The sequence below is a fragment of the Parus major genome, chromosome 2 (assembly GCF_001522545.3).
Source record: "Parus major isolate Abel chromosome 2, Parus_major1.1, whole genome shotgun sequence".
NCBI classification, from domain to species: Eukaryota; Metazoa; Chordata; class Aves; order Passeriformes; family Paridae; genus Parus; species Parus major.
The window spans coordinates 87,080,129-87,099,406 of NC_031769.1; the positions used below are offsets into that span (position 1 = coordinate 87,080,129).

At 37.1% G+C, this 19,278-nt stretch overlaps 1 protein-coding gene across 15 annotated transcripts in view; it reads left to right on the forward strand.

Moving 5' to 3' along the window:
- LOC107199801 (poly(rC)-binding protein 3-like) overlaps positions 1-19,278 on the forward strand; it is a 501,970-nt gene that overhangs the window by 191,717 nt on the left and 290,975 nt on the right. For 14 of the 15 annotated variants that reach the window (XR_001519308.3, XM_015617344.3, XM_015617343.3 and 11 more), the window contains exon 3: positions 8,866-8,922. The exons of the other annotated variant lie outside the window; for it this stretch is intronic. The gene's annotated coding sequence lies outside the window, so the exon portion shown is untranslated. The remainder of the gene's footprint in view (positions 1-8,865; positions 8,923-19,278) is intronic. 15 annotated transcript variants of the gene reach the window in all.

A 19,278-nucleotide genomic window follows, 5' to 3' on the forward strand; every position in this document is an offset into this window, starting at 1 on the left:
CTTCTTACAAACACTATTTCTTTTTAAGCCATGACTACTCCAGTATATGTTGCCACTTCTCCAGAGAGGAGTTTTAAAAAAAAATAACATAAAGAAAAAGAAGAAAATGAAAATTTATTTTCTGAAGCAGTTGTCCTGCAGCAGATAATTTCCAGTATTACATGGATATTCTGAAAATACAAAACAACATCCATTCAGTAATTTCTGAAGTCCAAGGAGTCCATGTCTAGTAGTCAGGAAAACAACCTTTAAAGAACATGGACAAAACCCAAATCACTACAACAGTTCTGAATTTGCAGAAATAAGTGCAGATACATCTACTGAAAAAGTCTTTTAAAGGTAATGTTTATATGTGTGAAAGAAAACTGATCAAAAATTTAAGATATAACCTGCTTTGGTTTGGGCATTTTTGTCATATCTATCTTTTCCTCAGCTGGTAACAAATTTTTACCTGTTTTTTTCTGCCTCCCCTGCCAGTTTTAAATTTGCCCCTGTCCTATCTTTCCATCTCCGACCATGTGCTTCCTTCTCCCTTTTGCTGGAACTTAATTTTCTGCTTGAAAACAAGCCCGGTGAGAAGAGTTCAGATGCCTGGTTATCTAAAAAAAAAAAAAATAGATGCCTGTTTATTTACTGAGACACATGGGGGAATCATCATTTCACGCACCAGGCACTGCTTATGAACAGTGGAGTCTTATGGAGCTGCTCTCAGGTAACATCCTCAAGGTTTCACACTCAGAATGGTCATTTGTCTTTATTGCAGATCATACAAGACTCACCCTTCTTCCCTCTGCAGCAAAATCAAAAAAAGGATGAGGGTAACACTTGAAACCTTGCTACTTTGAAGAAACCAAAATACACAGCCATTATTTTTGCAGAGGAAAGCTTGTGAATGTAGAAGAGTAAATACCCAAGACTTGGAAACAAGATGGTGAATTAAAGTAGTCTGAATTTTAGAAATATCCCATTTTATTTAGCAGATTTAGCAATTTAAGGTGTATTTCCATTCTCAGGTTTTAGCAGAAAGTGTCTCTTCCATCAGCATTGTCATTCCTGTTGCTGTAATGAGCACCAGGGTTCAAGGCAAGGTGCAGCTGCTCACCCAGGAAGCACGTGGGGAGGACACAGTGAGAAACTCTGCCAGACATTTTAGTTAGGACAGCACAGCCATTGGAAATTGGGTCAATACATTGGAGTAGTTTTTGGGATCTGGAAGATGTGGAGGACTCTGTTCTGGGAACAAAAGTGGTGCTATATCTTCTGCTGACAGCACATTGCCTTTCCCTGTGGTCTCATCAGCAGCCCCAGGTGGTGCTGGCCAAGAGGACCAGTGGCTGGGGGACACTGCATGGGCTGGCTCTTCACTGCACCTTTTCCCTTCTGCCCTTGGGTGTACCCTTTACTTGGCTTCTGCTTGGATTCTCTTCAACAAGGTTGCTTGGCTATGGGAAATTATTTGCTAAATCTCAATGGAAGTTAATATTGTCATTTTCTGCATGTCTGTCATTTAAGTGGGGTTTCTTGCTGTGACAGCCAGTTTTACAAAACTATGAGACAGAGATCATGCTTTCCACTACCTGATATTTTTCTATTCAACACAATACAAACGTTTGTATTAAGATCAGTTGGAGGAATCTTTATAAGAAACAGAATATAAAAGTGGGCTGTTTGATAAAAAATGGTGATACGTTTCCCAAAGAACAAAGAAGGTGATGCAGTTATTATTTTAATATAACTGCATAATTATAATTCCACATTGATTTTGAATTTAGTCTACAGTTCTCAAACAGCATCTAAACTGAAGAGAAGTTCAGATCCCTTGCTTTTCTATAGTCATTGACTCTAGTTAAGGGGCTGTTTAGGAACTGATGAACAATATTGAAGTTAATGGACCTGAAAAGGGGTTTGCAGTAATTTTATTGGAAATGCAGAAAAAATTAATCCTAGTTTTAAACCAGTTTCCCCCAATTTAGTAAATTGTCCAAGCTGTTAGAATAATAGCAGTGGATTTCAGAAGACAGTGATTTGAATCATCAAGCACAGAGAGAGATGTCTTGCTGTACAGGTGCCTGCAAGTGGAGTAATTTTAAAGGTGTGAAAATGCTGATGAGGGAGGAGGACGGACAGCAGCGGTTTAGAAGGTGGAAAGCCCTACACTTGAAGTCCTCTCTTAAGAGCTCAACTAGTAGCCACAGGATGACTCAAATGTTAAAAAGATCAAAGTTTCAGATTGTCAAAATTCAGTGTATTGATTCAGGGTAAAACTAGGCGGCAAGTTTTAAAAGTCACTACAGGCCAATTCAAAGTTGGCACTTTACAAGCAGCCAAGAGCAAAGAGCAGAGAGGGTGAGTGTAGCAGATAGCTGTGTGCTGATGGGAACCCTTCTGACAGGGGGTTGTGGTATTGGAGCTTCACTGATTAAAAGGCCAGGTGGTGTGGATGTAAGAATTTATGGACTAAAGAGAAGAGAAGAAATTCCTGTGTGGAGAATGTGCTTGGAGAGAGGATGGAGGCAGAGGGCTTCGAGCCACAATTAAAAACAAGACTTTTATTACTCTGGAAGGTGTGTGTAGCAAAGCTTCTCAAAACAAAGAAATGGGGTCCCTATTAAGTCAAAATGGAGTGTTATGAATGATTGGGCTTAAATTTCTGTGGCAGGAGTTTATAATTGCATGCTGAATACTAGTGTATCAATTGCTGATTGGAAGTTGGGTTAGTTTTCAAATGACGGAAGAAAGTGCAGAAAATATGTTCTTTGAATGTAGAGAAAGAGGAGAGGTTTGCGTAGGTGTTTAACAGCATAATGGTGTGTTTGCTAATAAGATTTTTGCTAATTTTAGTGGCATTACAGCAAATGCTGCAGTATCCATATAGGAGTAAGAATAATACAAAGAACCTACTAATTAACATTACCTATTAATGTTAACTGCTTTGCACTTGTTCTCATGAGTATTTTGGATAGGCACACGCACAATATATCTGGAAGTATCTGCCAACAAGAAACACCCTAAGAAGCAAAATTCACTAACAGGATATAGAGTTTTGAACTAATTTTTTTTTTTTTTTTCTCCCTTGCTTCCTTGTATAGACAGTGCTCTTTCCCCCTTCATCTTTGTAAGCTGACCACTTCTATTACTTTCTTATTTCTGCTGAGGCTGGTGAGCTGATTTGATGCATTCAGCAGTCAAAAGTGCAGTTCTCTGTGCATTTGTGTGGGCTGACTAAGCAAAGTGAAAGAGGCTGACTGTCAAAGTGAAAAGGTGATTTACGCTGGTGTCATAGTGTTGTGCAGCAATAAAACTCAGGGATTGTTGGACACACATTATATTGTACAATTATATAATTATAAACAATATAATTGGAGGCAGTTGAGCTTGAATGCAGCAGGCTGTTATTTAGTAATCATCTCTTTCAAGGCTCATTAAACGCAGATTTATATAGAAAACCAAAGCTTTGCTCTATAAAGGCTAACTGTGTAGTGACATTTATTCCCCAAAACGTAATGCATAGATCTAAAGCTGTCAACGTCTATAATGGATTTACTCAGTGATTGTGAATGAGGTTTTTCAGCAGATATGACAATCCCAAGCCATTTGCCTTTATCTGAAGCATTGTTTCTGAGACTTTATTTGTATGTCTGGGTTGAAAGTTAAAGAACACACATATAGCTGTGATCTTAGATTTTGAAATCTGACAAGCAGGGACACTACAGATGGTAAAGTGTTTAGAAATGTAATGAAGATCTAAAGGCATCCATATTTTGGTCTTACTTTAGCCCTTTAATGTTTTGTAGTTCTGAAATGATGAATGAGTTTATGGAGAAGAAAATTAAGAAGCAAAAATATTGTTTTTTGCTCCTATCCCAAGGAATATAGTTTTATTACCTGATATAAATAACTTTTTACAAAAAAATTAAGGTATAAGAATTTTATGAATAAAGAAGAAAAGCCACAGAACTAAGAACATCCTACCATGAGGAGATCTGCAACACTTATGTTGGTCCAGTCTGACTCAACCTTTTAATGGTTGGCAGGAGTTTATAACATTAAGTTGTATTTAAATATATATATGTATAAACAGAAATTTAGGTGTTTAGATATTTTTCTCAGTTATTTTTATTTTTTTTTAGTCTCTATCTGATTTTTAAACAGAGTTATTAAAGAACTGTATTAAAAAAACTAAGGCCTGCAGACCTCCTCTCTGAGTACAGCCTGGTGAGAGCACAGCTTGGCACTACCAAGTATCTGGCCCACATATGTTCAGGACACTTTTGCATTTGTTATCATTTCAGACATGAATTTTTAAATGCTTCATTTTAATGCTGTCTCTGACACACAGTGTGTTTCATTTCCGTTCCTTCATTAAGTTATCCATGGGAGCCTGACAGATGCAAGACTCCTATGAGTTTTCTCATGCCTCTGATTGCACAAATGCTCTCCCATGATACAGGTGCTGCATCACTGTTTCCAGAATGCAGTACCTGACCTCAGCAGCTTGTGGCTGACAGCCTTTTAGCAAGTTACTGCATTTTGCATCACTGGCTTTCACTTTGCTGGGTCAGAAATGTGTCTGCACAATAATTGTAGTTTACTTCAATTCACTTATGATACTGGAAAACATTAATTCAAGTGTCAGTTATTGTAGATAGATTTTTTTAAATGCATGTAAAGCATTGTGCTGTTGATGTCTTTAGCAACTGTATCTTTGTTTTAGCCTTTGGTAACTGTGATGCAGAGCTGTATTTCAGAGATGTTTTCCTTCCCCCACTTTCTGACTTCTTTGCTCATTTATCTAAATGTGTTAACTTGCAATGTTTCTCAGGATCACATCAGCAAATTAACAAGGTCCAACTTCTTGTAGCACCATTTTTAAAGTTTAGAGATAAAGCGTTCCAAAATGCCATCCATGAAATTCAATGTTTCTTGGTAAGCCTAATTTGGTTTGCTTTCTATAAAAAAAAGTGTGTATTTTTCTTAGGAGCATAGAGCAGTCTTCACTGGCTCCATTGTAAAATGGTCTCACAGCATTATGACAATGTTTTGATAGAAAGGGTTTTGCTTTTTTTCCTCCTCTCCTTTATGCAAATCTATTCAATCTAACTAGGCAATCTCTTAGGTTTGGGTAGTTGACTTGGTTTTTCGGTTGCATTTTGGTTTTGGTTTTCAGTGTTTTTTTTCAGAAGTCCATAGATTACCTTAGCTAGAAACAGTCTTAGAAAAATTTGACCTGCTCATTTTAATTCTGTATTTTCTGAATGCACAAGCAGTGTATAACTCATATCCCCAAACTTTCAATTTCTCAGTTCCATTAAACTCTTTTTAAAATAAAATACTGAGTTATGTTAATCAACACTGCTTTTTTTGATTCTATCTAAAGTCCTCTCAGATAAATTGCCAGTGGTCTCCTGGTGCTCTGGATGAAAGAAGCAATCCTTATCTAGTGCTTTACAGAATTTCATGGCTAGAAAACAGTGCAATGTGAAAATTTATCTGGGTTAATCACTACAATATAGTGTCCAATCTTTTATGATTAATGAAATATTGAATTTAGACCCCAAATCAAGAGCTCATCTTTCCACATGTGTTTTGGCTTTGAGGTACTCTTTCCTGATGTGCCACAGCTGTGAAACAGGAATTGCTGTATCACAGGGTTTTATCACTTATGGATGGCAGAAAAGAGAAGCAGCATCATGGAATTTCTCTTAAAATTCATATTAGCAACATCTCTCCAAGGTGCCTGGTTCCTTGGGAGCCACAGACATGGCAGTCTCCACCACAGGGATCCCACATTGTCTTTCTCTTGCAAGAATTTTGCTGTGTGTCCTTCCCATGAAAGTGAGCAGATTATTCTTCAGTACATGTAGTTTTATCCATCATGACTGGCTCATTGGGAAGCTCTGCACAGCAAAAGAGCAGTAAATGAGTTTTTGTCTTTAAAGGCACTGTGATACCTGAGCTGTTGTTGTTTTCTGTACTTGAAACAATAAATTAATATCTTGCCTCAGACATTAGGGAGTAATAAGTTACAGCTGAGGGTCTTTAAATTATTACTTGAGGGAGAATTAAACAATACATAACAAAATATATGCAGCAAATGTAAAACAACCTTAAGAGGAAAACAGAATTACACTCCATGCCAAATAGTTTGCTCATTGAGAAAATTACACTTTTTTAAGCTTTAACTCTTTTAAGAAATTGGATATTGGTTTGTGTGACTTGCACGTTTTTTCCAGTTGTATTTGTATCAGCTTTCATATAGTACATTTTCTACTCTAATGGATTAGTCCAAAGTTAAAATATTTCCTATTGTAAATAGCCATATTACAGACAAACAGCACACAGCACAACTAACAGGATTCCCTCACAGACCTTTTCTGTCATTATTATTGCATAACTGTGTTGTGCACTGAAAGGTGATGGTCTTTTGAAAGAAGGAAGCAAAGATAAGATTAAGTCATGAACTCCATCTTGATGTAAAAAGCAAATGTTTTCAGTTCTACATATAAGGACGTAAGTTTGAAATTGAAAGAAGAAAAATGTTGTATATTAAACCTGGTGAATTTTCAAGCTAATTTTTTTAATCTAGATAAACATATGTATCAATGATTGAATATGTTGCTAATATATTTCCGTCACACCAATTTTGATTCATAAACCTTCCTCTAAACAAAAATGCAAATAAAGGGGAAGACACCATAGATTTAAAACATAAAGAGCAATATTCTTCAAGAAATTATGGATCTTAAAGCATTAAATTTTTTATTTTTTTTTTACTTCAGATTTTAGCAAATATATTATATAGTTGAGATAGTTATGCCAGTGTTTATCTTGCCACTCATCTTTAAAATGTTTTCAGATCCTCACAGAAAGAAAAGAAAAAGAAAGAAAGCCCTTCCCATTCATGGCTCTTCTTATTCTTGGCAGAGCCTGCTCAAATGCCTGCACCACCCACTAAAGCCCGCAGGACCTGTGCACATTTGGGGAAATGCACAGAGAGACCCTTCTGAGATCAGCAGGGAACTAAAGGAGCTAGTTTCATTTCCTATTACTAATAGTTTCAAAGACAGAGGTTTGACTGCTTCTGAGGACCTAATGCAAATATTACTTCAAAGATATTCAAGGCACAGGAAATGTAGAGCAAAGTGAAGTAGAATTCACACGGGTGGGGGTGGAGAATCAGCTTTGGGTTGGTTGTTTGAAAGTGGTGGATGCATTTAATCTGAACTGCACAGCGCTGTCCAGCTGGCTTAAAACTCATCTCTTTAAATTATTGAAATGTTCCCTAGGAAAACTCTTCTAATAGAAAACAAGTGCTGCAAATCAGCGCAAAGGAATATGTAACTCTTCTCCTGCATGAAGCTGTTAAGTGTGTGACAAAGCAAGGCAGAGCAATTTGCTTGCAGGCAATAGCAGAAAGTTGATGGTCTGCATGTCTTTCCTCTTCACAGCATGCAAGTATGCTGTGATGGAGTTATTCCTGAGGAAATTTCCTGATTCATTATAAAGCCAGGCTGTTGGTTTGAACCTTGCAGCATGTAACAGTGTTAGATTGTACTTTCTTATTTGCACTTAGATATGTCAGACATGACTCACCACAAAACAAGCCATGGAAATAATCTCCTGTCTCAACTCTCCTAAAAAACTATGTTTTTAATTTTTTTTTCCCTCCCTGTTATATCTTAAAATATTGTTGTATATCTTTCAAGAAAAGGTGGACTGGAGGATATATTTTGTCATTCAGGCACTGCTATAACTCCCTATCAAATTAATGGCAATTCTGCCACTCAGTTGAGTAGAAATGGGATTGAGCCTTTGCTTACTGATGCCATCCTGATGCAGTCGAGTTTCCTGCATCCATATGACCAACAGAAAAACAGGAAGGCCAACGTTAATAGATATTTCATAAAATAAACAGTATCAGGTGTCATAAGTGGAGTCAGTGAAATAATACAAGTCAGCAGTGGTGAATGTTTGGTGCTTCTCTTGAGAGGCAGTTAATATAGCACACTTACAGTTCTGTGTACCAAAAGATGGAGATTGTGGTGTTGTATCATCTCAAGTTCACACTGATGTTATATTACTGTCATGCTAGTAGACAACTGAAGCTGCTTTCTTTTCAAGAATTTTAAATATGTTCTACATACATTTATGAGTGTTGGATGCCTCTAATTTCTCCTTTTTTGTGAATGCAAGCTGATAGGGAGTCTTGTTTGTCTTGCTTTAAAGCTCAAGAAATTTCAGCAAAATTGTTCAAGATCTCAGGTTGAGTGAATATACAAGGACTAAATACTTGACAGCTATGATTTTTAGAGAGCTGATTTTATAAAAATGCAATGGATATAATGGTACTGTTGGCAGAAAAATGCCCCCTCATCTCCCTGACAGTCCTTATTGTCTCTTTCCACATCCCTTTTCCATCCCCTTCTTTTGACTTTTCTCTGAGAGAGAAAATATTTAGAATGGAGCAAAGATGAAAAGTGGAAGGAAGGGAAGAAAACCATGTCTTGTTTTCTGGTCTTTGCAGATTTATTCAAAGAGCATCATAAGAATTTGTGTGTACCAATTTTTAACAATCAGTAACCTCTAGGGTTTTTTCTTTCTGAGATACTTGTTAGAGCCAAACGCTGGACCCCAGTGAGCACTGCATAAATATTAAAATGAGACAGAACACTGACTGGGAAATCAAAGTTATCTGCTCATATTCAAATTGTAACAAAAAGTGAAAAGAAAGTTTTGGGATCCTAAGTTGTCTGTGGTGTTAAACTGCTTTTCGTCCTTCCCCACAGAAATCCATGGTTTGTTAGCCTGTTTTAAAGAGGGCAAGACTTTTTCATGAGTGAAACTATGTTGCTTCATGTTCAACAGGTCAAGTTTTCTTTGGATTGAGGTGGAACTGTGGCTCATGGACATCTGATGTGATAGGTAAGTTGAATTTGATATATCTTATCACACTATTACCACATGACAAATTGATCTTGATTATGCTAGTGTAATTGCAATTCATTTTCCTTCTTATTTTGCATTTTCACCAGTAGCAGGGAAATGAAAATTTGCAGCTCAGTTTTTCCTAAATGACACTTCAAAAACAAGGTTTAAATTATTGTAAATTATCATTTTATGTAGAAATAATATATGTCAGGAGGTATTTAACAAAAAAATAAAGTAATTTCAATAAGACATTTCTTGAAATAAGATGCTAAGATATTCTATTGTGAAAAAGAATATTTGGGCTTATGAGAAGACAGTTCAGAAAATCTGATGGAATTGACTTATAGCCCATGTGCTCATAAATTAATAGATAATTTGGTATAGTAATGGTCAACAGCATTAAATTTCTTAATGGCACTGTTTTCTCTTTGGCTATTTAATTAATGTGCAGTGTTTAAAAAAGGATGTTACTAGTATATAAAAGTGAGATTAAAGTAAGGCTAGAGTTTTATATTGTGCTGTTTGCTAAATTTTATTATTCTTACTTAGGGCATGCATCTACAGATCTGTTTGGTCTCACAAAACAGCTGTTTGACCAAGCAGGAGTTTGGCTTACACTGAAGTTTGTGAGGCTCCTTCAGTGCAGAGAAATAGTGAACAAAATTTAAAAGGATTTGAGTTAAGGTTGCATAAGGCTCTAGAAATACTTTGTCACGGGGACATCCACCATGGAAGTGATTCCTGGAAAGGTTTTGGCAGTCAGAAGAAGTTAGGAAGATGGTGTCCTGCTCTGTTTATGCCAGTCAAATAGATGCATTGTAGAAAAGTGTATTTAATTGTAGAGAGTTGAGCTGAGAAATTTGGAACAGCAATGTAAAGTTTCAATAGAAATTTCTAGGTATTAAAAAAAAAAAAGGAAGTTATAAATAGCTATTAGTTTGCCATCTCTGAAAACCAGTTTAGGAGACTGCTTAATGATATCCTTTTTCAAGTAACTTTTTCTGAAGTAGTCTAGACAAGATATGTATATGTACATATATATATATATATACACACTCCTGATAGGATTTGGATCCTACTTACAATACATGTTGTTGTTACACTAACTTTCTTTATGGCTAGGATTTAAAAATGAAGGTAGGAAAATAAATGTCCATGCATTCTCTTCTAGTCTGAACATAATGATAAATTTCTGAAACTTCTATGTTTATACTTCATAGTTCTCTTTTTATGAAGTTGTGTGGGAGAGAGTTTCATTCCTTTCAGCCTGTTTTACTTTGATCACTTCATCCAAGATATCAAATATGTTTGGGAGTTTTATCTTGCATTTTTCATTCATATTGACACAGACCATCAAAGGCAAACTAGTAGCACCAAATGGGATGCTGGGATGATGAAGTGACAGTGAATTAAATGCCAGGGAAGGTAAAACATGTGATAATATTTTTCATACTAGAACAGTTTACCACCCAGACATATATCACATGTGGATTGAGCATGTTCTAAAATGTGGGTACATTGTTACTTACAGCTCAGAATTTTGTACTTTGCTAGATAAAATGAAGTTTGGTTTGTGTGTATGTAATACCCTGCAATTCATTATACAGGCAAGCACTTAATGGGGTCTGAGCATGAATGCTTCAAATGAGAGGTGCACTCATACTGCAGGAGTGCTTGAGAGAAATCAGTGTTACATATGTGTGTATGTAAATGTGATTGAGAACACTGGATCAAGTGGATATATTTTTCCATTGTTATGTTGCCTTTTATCATGGATTGGAAAAATCCATTCTTGCTTGTGGGAAGCGGAAAAAGGAGGAATGGTGCTGCAGAAATATGTGGATCTCTCCCTCCTCGCAGAAAAGGAAGTATTCATATCAGAAAACTCCATGAGCTCACCTTTTCAGCAGAGGTTTTCTTCCTGGTGCTTGTGTATGAGTTTTTGTTATATAGCGTAAAAGATTAAGGCATTTCATAGATAGATCTTTCCTTAAAAGAGGAAAGATCTAAGAGGATAAATGGTTTTCCTCCGCTGTGACTGGAGCAAGTGTCCAGTGTTCTGGAAAGCCTGATGCTGAGGAAATGGAAATAATATAGATTGTACTACAGGTTTAAACCAGAAACAAAGTGACAGAATAACAGTCTGTAACACACACACAATGTTGTCAAGCCATTAACACACTGAACAATTTTTCATACTAAAATAATTAATGTCCTAAAATCCACCAGGAAAACAGATGTCAGCCAGTGGATTTGATGTGTATATAGCTCATTATGTGGGGAGAAGGATAGTGAGACTTGTATTGTTGCAAGAGGAACAGCACTTTGCTGAAAAAGAGAGGCAGGCACACAGGCAGCTGTTTCAGGAAATCACATTCCAGCAAGTTGGAAGTATGAAGCAGAGAGGGAAATGAAGAATCCAAAAGTGAGAGTTCAGTGGCAGGGGTTATAGTGAAGGAGCTACAGTGAGAAGCTGATGGGGATGGGAAAGTGAACAAATACCGTTAAAAACACCCTTCATTATCCCTGGTTCAGTGCCTTGGGTTTCTCTCATTGCTAGTGCTTAATTACTTGTTGTGATGGCAACTCCCCACCTTGATTCATTCTGCTTTAATTATCGGTTGTATGGCTTGAACACAGCAAAAGGACAAAGGAGATGAAATTGGAGTCATAATGACCAGATTCAGACAGGTTCTCAAAGGAAGGCAGAAGAGAATAAAATCTGCTGAAGGTATTTAGGAAAAGTTGCTTCTCTGTTAAGGAATAATGCCAGTAACTGGTGTGTAGAGAAAATGAAGGAGCACCAACCACAAGTAGTTCAAAAGTACAGGAGAGGTAAACTGTGCAGTGAACATGCACTTTATGTGTAAGAACTCAAGAAAACTCATTTTTAAAATTAGTCAACATATTGTTTTGCATTTAAATTAATTATTATAATTATTTATTACAGTGATACCATTATGTATGGTTCAGCAGTCATACAGTGGATATTGTTCCCCCCAAGAGATGAATTTGAAGTCGAAAAAAATTGAACATAAACTTTCAGTGGAGACAGAGTTGAAAATGAAGCTATTTCTGTTCTGACAGTGTTGTTTCTAATAGAGGGTACTGCAATGTGCAGAGGCTCAGAAAGATGTCTGTAAAAGTAACAACCTGACATTATATGTGCAGTAAATACTGAAGACTGGAGGCTGGTTTATTATTTTTTTTTTTTTTTTAATGTGTGGGTTGTTTGTTTTCATTTTAGCTTCATGCTAATCTGCTTGATATCTCATTATCTTTCTCCTTTGGTTTCATGGCAGTCTATGTTAATGGCTGTTTCTTTATCCAGTCTCATAAGGTCATCATTTGAAAATGGTAACTTAGGGCAGATGTTTACATAAGTTAATATATCTTTTCAATTAATACAGGAAAACCGAAAAACTGAAGATCACTTACTTTCAACAAACTGTACTAATAATATTACTCAGTCTGTTGAGACAAAAATGCAAAACTCAAAGTCTATTAGATTGGATATCCAATCAGAGTTCATGACAATAATATAATTGTATTAAAAAAAAAAAAAAAAGAAAAGCAGACAAAACAAACAAAAAATCATGACCAGTGAGGATTTGGCCAGTTAAAGAAATGCAAAAACACTTATTCATCTCAAAAAACCTCCAGTACTAGAACTGGCACCAGTCTACCACTGCTGCAAATATTGAGGTACACAGGTCTTAAAAAGCTGTATTACAGTAAACACTGGACTATGTGCTTTAAACACATATGGGTGGATGGGGAGTGGAAATGGTTGCTGAATTACTGAGGTGGATTTAAGCGACTACATGTTGCATATAAAGCAGGTGTACGATTTCTATGACGAATGTTGGCCAGCTCTTGGATGTAAGTGAGGAATCCTTGCCCCATGAATGAGCCACACGGTGTTGGCTGGGTTGCAGTGGCAGGAAACTCACCGTCAGACCTTGGCTGAGGTCAGGAGCCTTGGTGTCAGCTGTCAGCCCATTTACTGAGCAGAACTGAAAACAGTAATATCTCACCAGTAGGTGGATTGCTCTTGTGCTGTAGCACTGGAAAAGGGGAAGAATGGAGAGCAGGAAGAAATAAAAATATATATATAAAGTGATTATTGCATAATTTGGTTTGTGCATTAAACTTTTGTGTCTTTTCTTAGCAGTATCTCGTCCTGTGAAGCAACATTCTAAGCTAGCTGATCATCATCCAGGAGGCAGTCCTTGCTATTCTTCCTACTTTGTGGCATCAAACAAGGATTTTGGATCAAGGCCAGGGTTAGATCTAAGTAAACAAATGGAGTTGCTGTGTTTTCGATGAGGAGGGCATCTACAGTACTTTTGTCTCTCATCATGTTGGCTAGGAGGACATATTTGACTGTGGCTTTTCTCTGATATATTCTTCTACTTGTCCCTGCACTCAGATCTACACGTGTGGCAATATTCATACTATACTGAATTAGCAAGAGATCCTCTATGAAACTCTGGTGTCTGCTATACCAGTAATTTTAAAGGGGAGAAATAATATCAAATCTTGTAGATTATTTAATTTCTTACTAAATTCACCACAGTATGAGAGAAATCTTCCTGAATAGTGGATATAGTGCACTTCACCTCTCCTCAGTCCCCACTCTGCTGCCCTGCTACTGTGGTTATTCTGAAGATCTTTTGAGTTTGGCTGTTTGATCATGCCATGGCTCAGCAAACCAGAAGGGTTTCATTCTTGAGACCTTAATGAGACTTAAACATGTGCTGAAATGGCTTTTACTGAACAATCACATAAGTGTGAGCAAAGGTTGTAATGGGCCTTAACTGTTATCATAAAACTTAACTTTGCGTTAAATATTCTGGTTTTGAAAATTTAATATGTTTTAAAAGCTCTAGCATTCACTCACAAATATATGTCCCATGTATACATCATTAGGAAATGTCCTTTTACAAGTTGCTACCACCACTTGATCATTAGCCTTCTTATGTTCTTTCATTAGTTCATGGTAGGAAAATAGCATTAGTGTGCTATGACATTGTGGTACAACTTGAGAAATCAGAATATGCAAATAGATATACGACGTGTTTTCTGTAGCAGAATCAAAATTTGCTTTCTGCAGCTGGAGGAGAAGAGAGCAACTGTGGGAGCATATGTGCTTGAAAATGTGTAATTTCACAGTGTGGCAGATTTGGCATGGAACAGGAGGGTCTTTCCCAGAGTGGTTGTTCTTGTGAATAAGGCTTTCCTTGACCTGCTGCTTCCCTTGAATGGCAACTCACTTTTGCAAACCTCAGAGTAAAGGGCTGGGGGAACTGGAAGCTCAGGTCCTTCTGAGCTTGTGGCATTTATATTGTGAGACAGTTGAGATGGAGTTCATTTTGCTAAGCTGCTCACCCATAATGGATCTGTCACAGCGACTTGACAACATATTTGTATCCATTTTGGACAGCATTTGCTGTTCATCGCTCTCCCTGTGAAAGTTTCCAGCAGACCACTCAGATTTACTGTTAGTAACCCTTCCTCACCCCCTCAGAATACAGTTACCCTTTCCATAAATTGAGAACGCCTGATAATCCTTCCCCTAGGTTTAATAGGCAGTCATCTGATCCAGCCATGCTTTACCTTTGAGTTGGTATCAAGTAACTGAGAGCACCCCTTAATTTGATCCTATTTTTCTCTTGTTCAGCTGGCATAAAGATGGCCCAGACAAATAATGGAAAAAATGGTAATTTATGTCAGAAACTCTATTGGGTTTTTTTTCTCTAGAATTAAAAATTTGTTTGAGTTTCTGGTTTGTTGGTAATTTTCAAAGAGGTTTGTTCTGGTTTGTTTCTGATGTAAATATGTGGCAGGGCTGATGGAAAGGAAAATGATGGTATCTCATATACTGCAAATCTGACTTTCCTGCCAACTGTGTCTGGGAAACGAAGTTATCTTTCAGAGATGGAGCTGTTAACAAATGGAGAAATAAATTATTGCTTTTCTGTATCCAGCCACTAACGCTGAAATTATGTAAGTGTATTTAACTCCAAGTTCTAATTCAAAATTGGGTGTCTTATTCTACTAAAGATTTAATTTAATCTAAAATATAATTTCAGTCTTTGTGGCACAAGAGGATGTTTTGCCCTCTCTCTTTCTCTTCTCCTAACAAGAGAATTTTTTCCAGTTCAAATCTCTGAATAAACCTGCAGGAAGGCATCCATTTCTAAATATAGTAAGCTGAGCTATAGGCCTTACCAAGGCCTGGGGAGACAAGTGAAAATGAAACCACTGATTCTTCTCTCCTAATTCATCCCCTGAGTCTCTGCTTTCCAGATTTCTTTTTCTTCCTTCCTCTCCTTCTTCTCTGTTTCTCCCCTTCAGCACTGCTTTTTCCTTAACAATAGTTATATAATGCCGTTTCTCCGTCGGGATGTATCCTATATGGTATAGCTTATATATGTATTAGTAGATCTGTTCAAATCCTTTCAGTTCACTTTAGAGACATTTTCCAAGCTTGAGTTCAAACAAGCAGTGGTTTTCCCAGAGAGGGCCAGCTCTCACAGCAGTGCCCTGGTTCCAGGTCAGTGCATGGAGTTTAGGTTTAATAGCATTTCCTAGTATTTTCCTTCTTCGACCTACACAGCCCTATCTCTAATAAGACAGCATCTAAACTGCTCTTTCTGTGTTTCCTGAGGCAGATAGAAATAATAATACTGGTCAAAGGGTAATGCTTGAAGTCACATTTCTTTTAAAAACAGACACAAGTTCAATGAATTCTGCCACCAAAGTGTGGTAGTTGAAAGTTAACTATCAAGAGAGAGTGAGGCTCACTTCATTCTCAAGAAGGTCCATTTAGCAAAGCTGATCTTTTTCACTGGTGTAGCTTATTGCAATAACTAAATAAATTCTGTATCTGGTGCTTCTTTGTGGCATGTTTTTTGTTGGTTTTTTTGCAGCACTCTCTCCTAGAACTGTCTGTGGCTTTCTGATACTCGTTGTAGGCCTTCCATTACCTCTCCTTGAAAATGCATGTGGGAGACAGCCAGAGCACTTGACAAATCCACTGCTCTTCAGAGATCTTTCCAGCACTTCCTGTGTGCGTGTTAATTGTAAAAGCTGAAATGAAATACCTTGGGCTGCACTGACCTCATCATCTGTTTTTTTAAATAGCATCTCCATCCCATAAATCCTCTTAGAGATAAATTAAAAATGCCTGTAGAAGAGATATAGCCTGAATGTAATAATTAAGCAGGTGCTAAGAAGCAGCCTATTATTCATATATCTGGGTTTCGTATGATAAAAAATTTTCTAAAAAGTTATTACAGCTTGAAGAGAGACTTGACTGATCACCATCTCCAGCTGCCAAAGCACTGAATTGAGTAGTTGGAGAAATATTTTCTGAAAGGGACCAACCATCATTAGAGCAGAAGTTTCCTTCTAATCAAATCAGTTTTAGGAGTACCTTCTTCTTTGATAGGCAGTACCACTTACATTTTTTGTATGGATGCTGAATGAATTCTGAAGGGGCAAAAACCTTCTTTGGGTAAAATGTGTATGTGAAAACAGCATTGTTTCTATAACAGTGCCATTTAAAATCCAATTTTAGTTATGTCTAGAGGACATAACTAGGTATTTAACCACAAGTCTGTGGTGAAGCAGTGGTGTATCAGAGACTGCTGTTCCCAGATCATTCAAACTGAAGATTATCAGTCAAGCCCAACCAGATGAACAAGCGTGCAAAAATTCCCATACTATTTTTAAAATGGAAAGTGGAGGCAAAACCAGGACATTTATGTAGTGTGGCAGTAAATTCAGATATTTAGCAAGCAACTTCTGTAGTAAGTCTACTATTTTCTACATAGGGAAAGTAGCCAACTGGGATTTTTATTTTGTTTGGGTTTTTATTTTTTTTTTCACTTTCTAAACTGCTTCTCATGAAATTATGATCACTTGCAATTTGGGAGCAGAAATACCACACAGGGAATAAAAAGCCTCAGCTGCTTTTTCGAAATGAAATAGCTGTGTGTAAAAGGACTCTGCTTAGACAGCTTCCAGAGGGCTGCAGAGCACACTGGCTCTGAGTGCACTGTGCTGGAGAGAGAAGAGGCTGGAGCCTGGATAATATGGGGTTTTCTGAAAAGTCGGTGGCTGAAGAGATTTCAAATGCTTAATTATTCTTCAGAATAAAACCTTTATGCATAGGACTGATAAATATTACTATAAACCCATGTGTGAAGTCATGACAACATCATTGGAGAAGGGTCTGTCTGATGGCTGCGATTGCACTATCGCCCGTCAGCCACGTGTCCCAGCTGCTGGATTAGAAGCAATTTGGGGCAGATAAAACGTGTGCCATTCTGTTTTGTACTGTGGCTGGCACAATGAGGCCCCACTGCTACCTGGCTCTGCTGGGCACTGTCAGTCTGGGAGCATTATAACAGCTTGGAAATTTGTAAAATGCACAGAGACAAGATGTTCAGATAAAAAGGGTACTGGAGCAGTGTGAAATTGAAAAAGCTTTTGAGAGATTTCCTGGTTAAACATTTGCTGCTCTTGTGTGATGTTTCATCCTCCCAAAAATGTACTTTCTCATGAAAATAAAAAAGTACGCATTTCTTTCTTTCTGTTGAGAATAAACATGCATGCAATGTCATAGTCAGGCTGCATTCAAGGTGGATATTTTTCCCCCTTCCAATTTTCCCATTGTTGAAGAAATAATTTTATTTCAGTATTAAGCAATGTGTTAAAATAAAATAAAAAAAAAAAACCTAGAGCATTTTTTCAGTTACAAAATATATTCTTTCAGATTTTTCTTTTCTGAATCTAGTTGTGGCATTCTCCATTTTATGAGTGGAGTCTCAAACACTCTAGAAGACTTTTTTTGTTTCCTTTTATATGAAAATAAGAGGTGGAAATTCCAAGGTGGAAAATTGTTTAAATTACTCCAGTATCTCTTTTGAATCTTGAAATATTTAAGATTGTCATCAGTATGTTGATGAGCTTCTTCCTTTTGAAAATGTTTCCTTTACTTATAAAACAAGAACTCACTATTTTTTTTATTGTTGGGATTAGCTTTTGTAAAAATCTTTAAAAAATTAAAGAATGAGAACAGGAGTTTACGGTTTATCACTCTCTTAATTTTTTTCCACTGATATCATAGTGCAAATCTGCAAGTCAGCAATTAGAAATATTTTCAGTATTTCCCTCATAAAATGTCCACATGTTGACAGCTGTCTTTCCCATACGTACCTCTCCAGTTGCATGGGCATTTGCATGCGAGCCAATTCCTTTAACTCCCCCATAGTGTGACCCCTTGACTTGGATGGGACCACAGCAGCAGTCTTGAAGAACCTTCTTTTTTCAGTGACTGGCAATGCAGCAGTGTGGGGGTTTGGAGGAGGCTGAGTGCACTGATAAATTTGATTTGCAGGAGAAAAATTTGGAGTAAAGCTTGATAAAATTGAGTGGTTGACAGCAGTTATTTGATTTCCTTAATTAAGTACCTGACACCTTTTGGCAAGGATGATGCTGGAAGCACAAGTCAGGCCTAATTGCTTGTAGCACTCACCTAAAGCTAATATAATGGGGGAAGAAGAACATAATCCGTCCCTCCCTCCCTTCTTTTCTTCCTCCCTCCCTCTTAATGAAATGAATTAAATTAATCCAGATTTCTCACTTCTAGGATTGAAAGCCATCAGCACTAACATGTGTGCCTTTGTTCTGACTTGGGTACCTGCAGGGAATCACTTGCAAAAACCCCATATCTGGGAATGATCAGTGTAGGGGAAAGAGCAGCTACCTATCTGAAGAAAGGTTGTATTGTATTTTAACTGTAGTTAAATGTATACTTGTCTTTACCAGGAGCATTTCTCATAGATGGAGTTGTCCCCCACATGAACTTCAAAGGCTGGAGATACTGCAGTGTGTGGCATGTTTTTTTCTTTGAAAGTTTTGAAATATCTGTTGAGCTGTTCTAGGAAAGAAAAAAAAAAAAAAGCAACATTTAAGTATATCAATTATTTCAATACATTTAAACATTTTCAAAGCCTGCATTTCACAGTCAGGGTTGTTTTATTTGTTCCAAAATTGTTAGCAAAACTGAATGTGAACATTTTTGTTTGAAGTGATGGAGAGGTTGAATACGCTCCTTTCTTTGCCTTCCAAAAGACTACATTGCTTTTAATTAGCTGTAGTCTTTTTGCTAAGTAGAATGAAATTTCCCAGCTGTGTAGGAGATGTGGGCCAGCAGAAGGTGTTGGAAGCTGGAAACACTGAGACTGTTTCCAATAAAAGCGTTCATGAGCCAATCTCATGTTGTGAGTAAAATAGCAGTGAAGTGCTTAGCTCTGTTTGCAGATCAGGACTGCAGCC